The following is a 10608-nucleotide window of genomic DNA, read 5'->3' as shown; positions in this document are numbered from 1 at the left end:
AACCCTAAACTAGATTATTAATTATCTTATTAAGCGTGATTACAAGTACAAATTCCCTTTAAACATGCATAAAAGGTGTGATCAAGCAATAACAATAAAAATATCAAGTAACATAATAATAACAATTATAAGAATAATCATCATAATCATGTTAAAGCATAACAATAGCAAGATCCTAGGCATGATACTAACAAGATTAATAACAAGCCCTAACATGTCACTAAACATCAAAAATCAAATATATAGCCCTAATATGATACTATTAGGAAAGACAATAAAAGGCATCATAGAAATCATAATTGAGATATTATATTCTTTACCCTAAACATGATACTATGAACTTATTGTTGTCATTCTAAACATCAAATTAAGAAAAACATCCTAACATGATACTATGAACCAAAATAACAACCTAGACATGATTTCTATACCATAATATCAATAAATCAATTAAAGCACTTACTTGGATGCCTCGTACCTCTTTCTAATAACAAAATACACACGTTAGTAACTTCAAGGAAAATAATAAAACAAAACAATTAAATTAAATAATTGAAATAGAGATTTGGGACCAAACCCTCAAAAATATTAAACCTTTCACATCTAGGGCGAAGGCAACTTCGAACTTGGCTAGGTGTGTCTAGATCTTGTGAATGCGGAATTTTGTATGCAAAAGGCTAGTTTAGAAAAAAAAAGAGAGTGTAACACCCCCAAATCTCCCTCTACGGAAATACCAGTATAATACGTATAATTATACCGTAGAGATAGACTTGGGCGTATTACCGCCGCGTGATTACGCAAGGCTACTCAAAATACTTAACTCAATAACAAAAACTTGCAGCGGAAACTCAACTTTCTTTTATTAATACTTATGAAAATAGTAACATTGTTATGAGTACTCTAAATAAAGACAAGACCAACATTTCTAAACTAGGTGAAGCAAATCCCGGGACTCCCATATGCTCATTCATGACTCCACCTGAAAATAGTCATCACTGCTTACCATTACGGTAAACAGGGCGAACCAAAACAAATAGAAATACAGATTAGCAAAATATGCTAAGTACGATAAGTGCAAGATAATGTAAACTCAATTTATTTGCAAACATGCTTTTAAAATAGATTCCAATAAATAATCCAATAATTCCAAAACTCATGATTCAAAACCAATTCCAATGATTCAACATTCAAAATAATTGATAAACCAATTCCTTCAAAAATCCAATTCCTTTTTGAACCAATTTCTTTAAATCCAATTCCTCACCCAAGTGTGCACACCCCCCAAGTTAGTCTCCTTATATTACAAGGCTATTCTTGAGGAAAGAACCGGTCATACAAAGTCCAAGGCCTTATCAATAAACCAAATCCGCAGAGTGGGATTACCAACCTGCTTATAAAGCATTAATAATAATAATAATTCAATGGTTCAATAAATCCTTTTAAGATCCAACAAATCCAATATAATTCAAACTCTTTTTTTATGAGTCCACATACTTTCAAAATCAAAACATTTTAAATAAATACTTGAGAATAAAATCTCATATTAATAACTTTCCAAAATCAATAACTCCTCCTTGAAAAACCTTTTATTTAATTCAACAAACCTTTTAAAAATCAAATTATTTAAACACAATAAGTAATTCAAACCATTTAAAACATGATTTAAAAACCAAAATACTTTTATCAATGCCTCCAAACATGATTTATTTCAAAATCATAATTCAAATCAATTTAATTCAATCAAATAAAACATGTTATTCAAACCAATCATTTTCAAAGGTATCTAGCCACCTAACGTACCTTGATCCTTGCTTAGCTATACACACCAAAAGAACCTCAAGAATCTTGGTCGAACACACCCTACAAATAAATATAACCTTAATCAATATAAGGTTAACAAATAATTAAAAACCCCCAACTATATGTACACGAACCTTTTAATTAATTTCTCATAAACATCATTAAAAATATGATTTTATATAATTAAAACTACTCATAATAATTTTTATAAATCCCCCATAATAAAAATAATAATAATTGAATAAGAGAAGAGAAGAAGAAAAGAGAAGAATTGGATTTGCGTAGGAAATAATAGACAGAACTTTCAGAGGCTATAACTCCTTTGATATAGCTCAGAATTGGGTGATTCTTGAGCCTAACCTCAAGGACTTTTCAAGAGGAACAACGTTTTGTGAAACGTCTATACCCCAAAAACTGAGCAGAAGTGCCCGAAAATTGGCTTCAAAGATAAACGGGATGATTTGTGTAAAATTGAGGAGAAGAAAAGAAGAGAATTGGTGTGAAGAATGTGAGAGGTATGAAGAGGTATTTATAGGCTAGGATGTAGAAAGGATAGAGTTTAAGGTGTGATATGATTACTAGAAAATGTGATAAGTTTTTGGGGTTGTTAAGGTACTTGAATCAAATTAAGTCTAGATTAATAGTTGGGTTAAAAGATAAGAAAATTTAAATGGATATACATATGGTTGGGAGAAGAAAGATAGGAACAAAATGAGATAATGAAGAAGAAAATTAGAGGATAATTTAAAATATAATAATTAACAAACTAAAGTGATAACAATCAATAATAATAGAATAATTGAATAAATAAATATTTTAGATAATATCAAAATTAGTTAAATACATAATGTATATTAAATATTTCTCTTGAAATAGTTAGTAAAATATGGACCGACCTTAAAAAGATAATTAAACCTATATTATTAATTTAGAAATCCAAAAATAATTAATTATTCAAATGATTAAATACTTATATTTGGCGCTAAAATTCAAATATTATTTTGGCCCCAAATAATGAAATTACTAAAATACCCTTTTTATAAAATAATTATTAATTAATTAATTATAAAATACGTATGAAAATACGGGGTATTACAGAGAGACAGAGTAATCAAGAAATTCTTGATGAGAGTTGGTGAGAAGAATTGATGATTAAAAATGGAGGTTTTAAGAGGCTATTTATAGAGAAAATTAGCTGGATATGATAAAAAAGAATCAGAGTTTCGAAAAGAATAAAACATGACCGCAGCGCCAAATACGCGCCTGTCACCAGACGATGGAGCTGTTGCCAGACGCTAGGCCTGGCGCTCGGGGTTGCAAGACAATTTTTACGGATTTTGTTTTTATCATATCTTTTGATCCAGAAGTCCAAATAAGTTATAAAATATGTTGTTGGAAAGCTCTTGAAGTCTACTTTCTAACTCAATTAAAATAAGATTAAAATCTTTTGTAGATAGAAAGATATGGCCGAAATAGTAGAAGGCTGTCAGTTTTGAATAGAGTTTCATATCTCATTCATATCTTTTTCGTTATAGCTCGGAATTAATATTATAATATATCATTGGAAAGATAATTTCAAGATATATCCAACCATATAAAATTAGGATAAAGATTATGAGTCACAAAATTAATATCTGACTGTCTTCCACTTCGTACAAAACAAGGATTCTTAAAAATAGTAGTTTTATTCAACTTCAAACTCTTTGAAACATAATTATCAGTCCCAACTCCATTAGGATTTAAGATAACCCTATAGAATATTTTATAAGACTATAATCAATCATAATAGATTTAGGAATGATAATTAATAATAGGCCCTCCTCTTGATCATTGGGCCACATATAAAAACCAAACCGGGCCCAGCTTAGTATTTTGGCCATAACTTCCTCATTATTCATCGTAATTGGGCTTATAATTTATCGTTGGAAAGGTCTTTTCAAGACCTACCCAACTAAAATATTATTGGACCCTTGTCATGGACCAAACTAAACTGGAATGCACGTTTTTCATAAATAAGGTAAGAAAAGAAATATTTTCAAAAACAGAAAGAAGAGATATTTTAATAAAAACATCCTCATCACTAGACTTTTCATACTTTCTCTTTGTTCGATAATCAAATTACATGAAAGGTATTCCTCACTGGGTCATGTTTTGGGGAGACACAAATAGGTGTCTATAGAAGCCCCCACTTTGAATGAGTTTGGAGAAACGCAAGTTTCGAAAACAAAAGTCAAAGTAGCGATAGGGCGGAGAATGATTCAGAACGTTCTGCGATCCTAAATCATTCTTGTAATGCCGATACCTGCAAACTAGCGTTAGTTAAACAAATAAGAGAGTTAAGAAACGCGTATCTTGCACCGTCGAGCACACGTCTCTAAGGTAACGCCATCGATCAATGTTGCTACATCTCGAGCCTTTTTCTTTAATCATAGTTACAACCTTTCCAATCATAGCAAAAGTCGTCGAAGACCGCCTCGTCACAAACCGCTCTTCTCAAATCTTGGTGACAACCTCCACAATCTTAGCAAATGCCGTCGAAGACCGCCCATCTCGTGCTATCTTCTCAAATCTTTGGTGACAACCTCCACAATCTTAGCGAATGCTGTCGAAGACCGCCCATCTCGTGCTATCTTCTCAAATCTTGGTGACAACCTCCGCAATCTTAGCGAGTGTTGTCGAAGACTACCCATCTCGTGCTATCTTCTTAAATCTTGGTGACAACCTCCACAATCTTAGCGAATGCTGTCGAAGACCGCCCATCTCGTGCTATCTTCTCAAATCTTAGTGACAACCTCCACAATCTTAGCGAATGTTGTCGAAGATAACCTCTCTTAAAGTCATCCTCAGTTGTTGCGATAATATTCCGAAGAAAACTACTGAAGACCAACGCTTGTCGATCCTTAATGCTGCTTGAATTTCGCTTTAGCCAGTGTGTCGGTGCTTCTGCTGCTTGTGAACCAGTACGTCGGTGCTTTGATGTTTATGAACCATTGTGTTAGTGCCTTTGCGATGAGCCAATGTTTAGGCACTCTTAAGCTAAGTGAGACGATCTTTTGTCAGGTCGATCACTTATTGCAATTGTAATCAAACCGACTACTTAATCATGTCAAATTGCTTATAGGGCTAACTGGCGTACCAAGGAAGCCAAAATTGTTGTATGAGGTCCGCATAATCTAATATGGGGGCCACGCATTGTGTCGCCGCACCAGCGCTCGCTTGGAAACTCTGGCACCGCCATATTGCTCTGTCGCCAGGTGACATAAGTTGTCTCTAGGCGACAACCTTGTCATCTGGTGTTGGAGTCGGGTCTTCCCTATTTTTCTCTTGCTGCTGCTGTTCGTTGCTCGGTTTCACTTTGAACTTGGTCATTTCCTTTCAACCAAATCTGCTCAAATCTTTTGTAAATTAAAGCTCTTCATCTCTAATTTATTGATCCATGTAATTTTGCTCAAACTCCTTCATCTTGGAAGAATCCCTTGTGCCATATTCGCGTTTTTTTTTTTTTTTTTTTTTTTTTTTGAAAAAATCCGAGAATGTTCTTGCTCACTGGATTGTACCTGCATTTATATTTTTGACTATAGGACTTTGCTAATATTTCTTTAGGGTTGACCTAAGACTTAGTGTTGCTTAACTCATTGACTTGGCATGACCTCAAGGTATAAACTTGACTTAATGATGACTCACTTCGTGTGTCTTGTGTGTGCATAGTGTTGACTCAATGTGATAATACAACATGACTTAATGTGTACATGACTTGTGTGTCCATTGTAATGTGATCGTGCGACTCGAAAATGCAAAAAAAAAAAAACAAAAATTTTTCGTCATTTTTGTGGAGGGTACTGACTTTCTCCCGAAAAAGAAAGACGCGAAAAAAGAAAGAAGCGAAGTTTTTGAAGGTGCATGTTGAATGAGCTTAGTCAAATGTTGTGAAAGGATTAATTCATCCTAGGCTATCTCAATTGTTGACTCCATGATGAAAGCATTTTGGTAACTTAGGCACGGAGGCTAAGCACGTCATACTTTGTGATGCAATGATGATTATGATTGATTAGTGATGTTGATATGACAAGGCATGCTTCAACGTTGTGTTAAGATTTCATGAAAAAAGGGTTCCTAAGGGAAGTATATTTGGTCATGTATCTGTGCAGTGTGTGAAAGTGACACTAAGGTTAGGCCGCAAGGGTTAAGTGTATGGAAAAATATATTGAGAAGAGTCAAATGGTGGTGACTCTTAGGTTGGGTAGGCTAATGATGTAGGGATCAAGCCCCTAAGTCTAGCTCTAAGTAGATAGGGATGAGCATAGGAGATCCCTTGATATGATCAATTATGAAAGTAAATATGAATGCATTTTTATTACGGCCGCACCTCGATGTGAGGTTGCTTACGTATCCGTTAGGAATCAGGCCGAACGTAGCTCTAGCCGAACCTCGCACAAGTGTGTATACCTCAAAAAGGTCTTTTTAAGGGTTGTAACGTGGTTAGGCTAAAGGTTGAAAAAGAAAGGGATAAAGGCTCAAGACCCTGGATAAGCCCCAAGGTGTGCAACCTTGCTTTTGAATCTTTGTATTCTTGAGTTTGAGGTTTCTCACTCTATTTTAGATCATGCGGTCTATCACTCACTTGACATTCATGTTTCTCGGGCACGGTACCGAGCACTCGATAAGAAACGCAATCTAAGACGTGTTCATATCGAAGACATTTTCATATCAAAGACATTGGAACACTTGCCCTTTTGTACACTTCTATTTATTTATTTTTTTGCTTATTTTTTGCTATTTTACTCTTTTGAAGTCACTCAAGCTTTTTATGAAATTGAAAATTTCATAAGTTGCACACCATCCCATCTGTAGACACCTAAAAATGTCTCCCCAAAACCAAACTTGATGATAAATAACCTTTCACCGTCGCTATTGGTCGGGTTTAGTATTTAATCCCGAGAGTGCTTATTAAATTCATATTTTTGAAAAGTCTATGGATCAGTCTTGGTGTTTGGTAAAAGCATAGTTTTAATTTTAGCCCAAGCTTGTTAATTAATTTTAAGCCCAAACCTTTTTATTTTATTATTTATTATTTATTTTTGGCCCAAACATTTTATTTTATTTTATTATTTTAGTCCGAAAAATAAAAAAAGCCCGAAATTATCAATCGGCACTTAAAAAGCCGAAAGAAATTAGGGTTAAAAATGAATTTAGACGGAAAAATGGACTGGAACTGACCGTGTCACGGTACAACCTGACCGTGTCACGGGAACCCTTCCCGTCTGACGGTGGGACTTCCCGTGACACGGGAGGTCTGCCGTGACACGGAGAGTTCCGTGTCCTTTCCGCATAAACCCTTAACGCGTTTTCCGTTCCGTTTTCTGAAAATTTCCCGCGTCACTCCAAAACTGACCGTGTCACGGGAACTTGTACCGTCTGACGGTACAGTCTAACCGTGTCACGGTACAGTCTGACCGTGTCACGGGATACTTTTTTAGGGTTTTTATCATTTTAGGGTTCCGTGTGCTCCCTCAGCACATTTCCCTATAAATACCCCCTCATTTCTGATGAACGGGGCAACCAGAATTCGATTGTTTTTATTTTTCTCTCTTCTATGCTCTTAACCTAAACACTAGCCTACCCTTTTCACTTCAAAATTCCTTCTTCAAGCACTCAAAGGAGTCCATATTTTACTCGAGGTTCTGTCCTTAAACCAAGGCGTGAAAGGTAGAATCGTTTGAGGGTTTGGCCCCAAAATCAACCTTATTTTATTTAATTTAATTTAGTTGTTGTTTTATTATTTCCTTGAAGTTACTAACTCGTTTATTATTTTGTAGTTGCAAACAAACAGATTCAAAGTAAGGATCATGCTCTTTTTATTATTGTTATTTTTTCTAACGATTTTTATGTTGTTGGAATTATGATTAAATTGGTTTTTATATTGATTCTATTATTTACTTTGATCACCATATTGCATGTTTAAAGGGAATATGTAATTGAAAATCACGACTAATAAGATAATTTGGACAACCGGTTTAGGTTCCTTTTTAATCTTGTTGTTTAATCAAGTGATCACCAAATTTTTAGAATTATGTGTGCATTAATTTTGAACCAATTTAGTTAAATAATAGTTTGGAGCGAATTGAATTATTGTTTGTATGCCTTTGAGATCACAGGAATGCTTTTCAATATAAGAATCGAGTAGAGGCCAATACGGGTGAATGTGACTCCATGACTCACTTCGTACCATCATCCCCGATCCTCCTTTCGTGGTTCCGAACCATATGGAGTTAGTAATCTCATGGATTATGAATGGGGTGTAACCTTCACGGGTCAATCGTTGTCCCTTTATTCGTGGTTGGCTTTTTATGATCCGTGAACGGTTTACAAGTTCCTTAAAAACTTGTTGGCGGCTCCCTACTTTATTTGTCCCTAATCGTAATGTCAATTCCCACTTCCTATGAGTGCCAAGCATATTCACAACATGCTTTTTAACGTAGGCGCACTTCAAACGACGCCTACACCATCCCAAGGTTAGGTAGATATGGGTTGAAAAAGAAAGATCTATCGTTAGACGAGGCTCAAAGTTGTTTATCAAAAAAGGATTGCATATTTGAAGGTTGAAAGGTGATATGATGTGGCTACAAGGGGTGCCTCAAATCATTGGTATACCTTGTGCTTAGTTTGACATGTATTCTTTTTTTTTTGCAATGCTATGATCACATGTAAGGAAATAAATGCCCATTTTATTTAAAAAGTGAAGGGTAAAAATCAAACTCCAAGAAATAAATTCAAGGGGGATGAAGGGTGCTTACACTAGGTGAAAAAAGTGCTTTGGCAGCGGTTCAAACCCGGTCTAAGGCATCGGTTTGAACTGCTGCCTATGTGGGGGGTGCCAAATACCCCCTTTTAGCACCGGTTCAAAACCGGTGCCATATATCCAATTAGGCACCGGTTAACCGGTGCCAAAAAAGAACCAAAATATTTATTTCATTGATTTGGCACCGGTTAACCGGTGCCAAAACTGCCCAAAATTATTTTATTTTATTTTATTTTTGTTTTGTTTTGTTTTGTTTTTGTTCTTGTTCTTTGTTCACTTGAAAATTGGCAGAAAACTAATACAACACCAATTATAACATTAATTCATAATCAGTAATAACACACCAAATATAATTGAAATTCATAATCACCAAAATGTTACATAATACATTAATACATAATATAATTGAAATTTATAATCAGTAGTTTTACACTTGCCCAAAAAAAAAAAAAACCAAATGGATTCGACGAACGAGCTCAGTAGCTGAATTGCAGAAGCAAAGTATCGGCCATCAATTTTCGACGAAGATAACTTACGAACTAAAAATTAAAAAAAAAACAAAAACGATTATATTCAGATAATTATACCCAGAAAACACAAAATTATAAAAAATAAAATTGAAAAAAATACAAAATCCCCGAAAAAAAAAACAACCCAGAAACTCAAAATAAAAAATAAAAAATACACATACATGTAATTAAAAAAATACCCAAAAAACACATGCATGTAATTAAAATTGATTAATCAACCAAAATTAAACCCAGAAAAACGAGAACAAATCGAATTAAAATACAAAACCCATTAAATTCGGATAATTATAACCACAAAAATTGAATTAAAATCCAAAAATTGATTAAATAAACCCAGAAAAATCGATCAAAATCCAAAACGATTACTTAAACCCTAAATTCAATCCAACATAATCGATTAAAATCGAATTAAACTTATAAATTAAACCATAACCTTGTATAAATTATACCAAAAAAAAACACATGCATGTAATTAAAAAAAACCCAAAAAAAACACATGCATGTAATTAAAATTGATTAATCAACCCAAAATTAAACCCAGAAAAAATGAGAACAAATCGAATTAAAATACAAAACCCATTAAATTCGGATAATTATACCCACAAAAATCGAATTAAAATCCAAAAATCGATTAAATAAACCCAGAAAAATTGATTAAAATCCAAAATTGATTACTTTAAACCCTAAATTAAATCCAACAAAATCGATTAAAATCAAATTAAATCCTAACATTGTATAAATTATACCCAGAAATTGTTGTTTATGTTGATGTCGGTGGGATTTGCGGCGGCCGTCAAACTTTGTGGTTGTGATGATGTGGTGGCGGCGGCTTTGCGGTGTTGTTGTTGTTGTTGTTGCGGTGGTGTTGTTGTTGTTGTTGCGGAGATGCTCGAAGAGAAAGAGAAGAGATTGGGAATGAAGGAGATCTAGAGGAGAAGGGAGAGCAGAGGAGAAAGAAGAGGCGGAGTGAGAGGAGAGAGAAGAGGCGGAGTGATTTAGGGTTATAAGTAATGGCCGGTTTGTTTTTTTTAAATAATTAAAGGCCTAGTTCACAAAGGCACCGGTTCAAACCGGTGTCCTTTATGATTTTTGGTTCAGCTTCCCACCAATTTTGTAGCCCATTTTTGGCACCGGTTTGGATTGAACCGGTGCCAATTAGGGGGTGCCTTTTTGATATTTTCTACTAGTGTTATGCTAGACTTATTAGGGAAAGGGTTTGAAAAAAAAGAAGAAGAAAGCATGAAATCTTGGTGAGAAGCTTGCCTTGTGCATTTGTTTCATCATTACCCTCATTTTTTTTTTCGTCAATCACATAACTCAAACTCGATTCAACATGCATGGATGGAAGAAGGTAGGAAGAATGAATATTGTGATATGAAAAAAGCATGTAGAGAATGGAAAGATGATGTAGATGGAGAGATGAAAAAATTAGGAATAGAATGTACCCCCAACTCAAATGACGGAAAAAATCGACTCATG

The sequence above is a fragment of the Chenopodium album genome, chromosome 7, assembly GCF_948465745.1.
Source record: "Chenopodium album chromosome 7, dcCheAlbu1.1, whole genome shotgun sequence".
NCBI classification, from domain to species: Eukaryota; Viridiplantae; Streptophyta; class Magnoliopsida; order Caryophyllales; family Amaranthaceae; genus Chenopodium; species Chenopodium album.
Note: the sequence above shows the minus strand (reverse complement) of the source record.